The sequence below is a fragment of the Rhineura floridana genome, chromosome 18, assembly GCF_030035675.1.
Source record: "Rhineura floridana isolate rRhiFlo1 chromosome 18, rRhiFlo1.hap2, whole genome shotgun sequence".
Taxonomy (NCBI): domain Eukaryota; kingdom Metazoa; phylum Chordata; class Lepidosauria; order Squamata; family Rhineuridae; genus Rhineura; species Rhineura floridana.
In genome coordinates, this window is record NC_084497.1 from 5,559,299 (window position 1) to 5,563,918 (window position 4,620).

General features: G+C 43.2%; 1 protein-coding gene across 1 annotated transcript in view; it reads right to left on the reverse strand.

Moving 5' to 3' along the window:
- Positions 1 to 1,974: 1,974 nt before the first annotated feature.
- ANKLE1 (ankyrin repeat and LEM domain containing 1) overlaps positions 1,975 to 4,620 on the reverse strand; it is a 52,345-nt gene continuing 49,699 nt past the window's right edge. Inside the window, exon 11 of the transcript XR_009759556.1 lies at positions 1,975 to 2,044. The gene's annotated coding sequence lies outside the window, so the exon portion shown is untranslated. The remainder of the gene's footprint in view (positions 2,045 to 4,620) is intronic.

Sequence of the window (4,620 nt, forward strand, 5' to 3'; positions counted from 1 at the left end):
CGGCTTAGGACCACAACACGTGATGGAACGCCTCTCCCAACACGAAACCACCTGTACACTACACTCAACATCAGAGGCCCTCCTCCGGGTGCCTACTCCGAGGGAAGCTTGAAGGATGGCAACAAGGGAGAGGGCCTTCTCAGTGGTGGCCCCCAAAATATGGAATAATCTCCCTGATGAGGTGCGCCTGGCACCAACACTGTTATCTTTTCAGCGCCAGGTCAAGACTTTCCTCTTCTCCCAGGGATTTTAGCATGCTTTTAAATTGCTTTTTAAAAATGTGTTTTTAAATTTGTGTGTCTGTTTTTAATGTTTTTAATTGTTGTAAACCACCCAGAGAGCTTTGGCTACGGCTATACAAATGCAATAAATAAATAAATGAATCATTTGAAATTCACACTTATTCAAGTTTTGCAATACCGTTTGCCAGAAAAAAGTTTACAAAAATGCATATGTTAGGGGAAAGTATGCATAAAAATGAATACATGAGAGAAGATAACATTCAAAAATGTGTACATTAGTCAAAACTGTCTATAACGATGCGTTTAGTAGGAGAAATTCACACTAAAGTGCTGGAGGATTTTCATGAGGATTTAAAAAAAAATCGCAAATTGCTGCAGAATTGTGGAGAACTGGATTTAAGGTTGGAAGAAGGAGAAAGTGAGACAAGCGAAACTGACAGATCTTTCCATTAATAACAACAGCAGCAGCAGCAGCAACTACGACAACAACAACAAATTCAATTTATATCCTGCCCTTCTTTCCAGAAAGGAACCCAGGGTGGCAAACAAAAACATGAAAAACACTCTAAAACATCTTAAAACCAGACTTCAAACATCTTTAAAAACATCTGTTAAAAAAAAGCTTTAAAAACATCTAAAACAGCAATTCCAGTGCAGACGCAGACTGGGATAAGGTCTCTACTTAAAAGGCTTGTTGAAAGAGGAAGGTCTTCAATAGCAGACTGGGATAAGGTCTCTACTTAAAAGGCTTGTTGAAAGAGAAAAAAGTCTTTGGTAGATTCCGAAGAAATAACAGAGATGGCGCCTGTCTAATATTTAAGGGGAGGGAATTCCAAAGGGTCGGTGACCCCACACTAAAGGTCCGTTTCCTATGTTGTGCAGAATGGGCCACCTGATAAGATGGTATCTGCGGGAGGCCCTCACCTGCAGAGCGCAGTGAGGCCCTCGCCTGAAGCGCGTAGTGATTGATTGGGTATATAAGGGGTAAGACAGTCTTTCAGGTATCCTGGTCCCAAGCTGTATAGGGCTTTGTACACCAAAACCAGAACTTTGAACTTGGCCTGGTAGCTAATGGGCAGCCAGTGCAATTCTTTCAGCAGCGGGGTGACACGTTGGCGATACCCTGCCCCAGTGAGCAGTCTCGCCGCCGCATTTTGGCAGCTTCCAGAACAACTTCAGGGGCAGCCCCACATTGAGCACATTACAGTAATCCAGCCTGGAGGTTGCCAGTGTGTGGACAACAGTGGTCAGGCTATCCCGGTCCAGAAATGGCTGCAGCTGTCTCACCAGTCGCAGCTGGTGAAAGGCACTCCTAGCCACTGAGGCCGCCTGGGCTTCTAGCGACAAAGATGGATCCAGGAGCAACCCCAGACTACGGAACTGCTCTTTCAGAGGGAGTACGACTCCATCCAAAGCAGGCAGCTGACCAGTTATCGGGAACCACCAACCCACAGTGCCTCTGATGCTTGATCTCAGGAGCTATCGTGCAAAATTTAGTTAAAATCAGTGCAGTTTTGAAAGGTTCAGCCTGCCACCTTGATCCAAAACGACATCCAAATTGTATCCAATCTGCTCCTTGGCAACATCGTACGACATTCACTACGCAGCCACCTTCCAAGCTGCGTAAACTAACTCTAACAGGTTAATCCAACAACATGTTCATGCAAACCTACCTAATCTGCGCCTCTTGAACCCTGGTCAGTGAACCAACAAGCTGCTATCCTTCGAAATTTGCCCTTCGTGGAAAGTTCTCCGCCGATGCAGTCTCCAGCCACAGACCATGCACATAAATGCATGCAATACTGAAAATAATAAGGAGAAAGTTACATTGGGGAAAACTGCTTGTAGAAACGCATACATTAGGACAAACTGGGTACAAAAATACATATTTTTACCAGTGGTTAGAGTGTTGGAACTTGGGAGACCAGGGTTCAAAGCTCCACTTGGCCATGAAGTTCACTGGGGGACCTTGGGGGACAGTCACTGTCTCTCTCAGCCTAACCTACCTCACAGGGTTGTTGTGAGGATAAAATGTCCTTAAAGATGTTTTGTTTCAATATATTTTAAAGTCTGTTTTTATGATGTTTTAAAGTGTTTTTAGTGCTTTTGTTTGCCACCCTGGGCTTCTACTGGGAGAAAGGGTGGGATATAAATCAAATAAATCAGTAATAAAATCAATAAAGTGCGGAGGGGGAAGACTGTGTTTGTATACTGCCTTGAGCTCCTTACAGGATAGGTGGGATGTAAATGTAATTATTACAGTAAATAATATGAACAAGTAAATATATTTGGAAAAGTCCAGCCAAAAATGCATACAGATTTTTGTGGGGTTTTTTAAAAAGAAAATTTATTTATTTACACAATTTATATACTGCTCATATTTTATTTAAACTGTAAGCAGTATACAACAAACCAAAACATCATGAAACAGCAGCTACAAAAAAAATCAATAAAATACAATTAACTGAACAAAACATCCTCTTTAGTATCAACATAATATAAACACTGCCTATAAAATTAAGTACAAAAAATACAAGGAAAAAATCATAATAGACTAAACAGAATATTCCCTAAGTTTCAAGGAAAACAAACAAGTTAAAACAAGCTTATTTTTAAACATGGTAGATTAAACAAACTAGCTCATTTCTTACAGTATAATAAAAAGCAAAACAAAACTTGCAAATTGTTGCAGAAATAGGGCCATCTGAACTTAAAACAGGGGAAAGAAAGCGAAATTGAAAGATTGGGTTAATTTCTAGCTCTGTGTCTACTTAAAAAAAGAAAGTTATTTTTGCCACTGCTGCAAAAATCAGGGCCCAGAAAAATGTGCTGGGGGAGCAGATCAGGCCCCCAGGCTGGGGGTTATCTACCCCTGTCCTAGAATCACAGAATAGTAGAGTTGGAAGGGGTCTGTGAGGCCATCCAGTCCAACCCCCTGCTCAATGCAGGAATCCAAATCAAAGCATTCCCGACAGATGGCTGTCCAGCTGTCTTTTGAAGGCCTCCAGTGTCAGATCCCAAACACACCTGGAGGGATGGTTGAATCTCATTTCGGTTAGAGATTGGGGGGGGGATTCAATTCAGTTCACACTGAAAAGGAAAGCTATTTAATCCACGCTTTCCAAAGCAACACGTGAACCAAAACACAGCCAGCCTTCAGGATTCAAAGCTCTCCGAATCTGGCAATGCAGTTCTCCTGTGTGCAAAAATACACACAGCAGGCTAAAAGATGCATTCAAATGTGTGTATTTGTCAGTTAAAATGACATACAAAAACGCATTATATTAGATGAGTTTTAGGATTTCCATGCACGCTTTTGACAAAAAGGAAATTAAAAAAAAAAACAACAAGCTGCAGACCAGTCTGGAAGTGTGCAGAACGGAACGTAAGAACCTAGAAAGCAGCCCCTACGCTTCGGAATACCCTACCCCAAGAAGCCTGCTCTGCTTTCTCCCTGATGGTTTTCCGGAGACTTTTGAAAACCATCTTTTTCCGGAGAGCCTTTGGGAGAGCCTGAGACTGTTTTTATGCTTTTTATTTTACCTTCTTAATCCCTTTGAGAGCCAGTGTGGTGTAGTGGTTAAGGTGTTGGACTATGACCTGGGAGGCCAGGGTTCGAATCTCCACACAGCCACGAAGCTCCCTGGGTGACCTTGGGCCAGTCACTGCCTCTCAGCCTCAGAGGGAGGCAATGGTAAACCCCCTCTGAACACAGCTTACCATGAAAACCCTATTCGTAGGGTTGCCATAAGTCGGAATCCCTTTAGTACTTCTCCCCTATATATATGTACATGTGTGTGTAGTATTTTAATTTAATGTTTTTGTGTCCTTTACTGTATACCATTTTATTATGTACGTGTGCAATTTTGTTGTAAGCTGCGCTAAGTGCCCTATTACAGGGCAGGATAGAAATATTTTAAACAAATAAATAAATAATCCCGAGTCGGACCAGTGGTCCATGTAGCTCAATACTGTCTACACGGACTGACAGCAATGGCTGTCCCGGTCTTCCAATCCGGAGAGCCTTTGAGAGGGACTGATGGGAGAGCCTGAGGCTGTTCTCACGCTTTTTGTCTTACCTTTTTAATCCTTTTAGTACTAACTGGCCGGCAGCAATGGTGCTTCCTGGTTTTCAGGCAGCCCTACCTGCAGATGCGTTTGAGTGTTGAACCTGGGACCTTTGACATGCCAAGCCGGCACCACTGAGCTACCAGGGCCCCTTCTCCTAAAGCACGGGCGCATGTAAACCCGGAACTGGCAAGGGTCACCATGGAAGCTCACCTGCTGGGAGCATCTCTATAAGCTTTCCTCTTTTTCACCTGCCCATCATGCACCACAAGGCCCTCCTCCTGTAAGGAGGGATTTAGGACCACAAGGG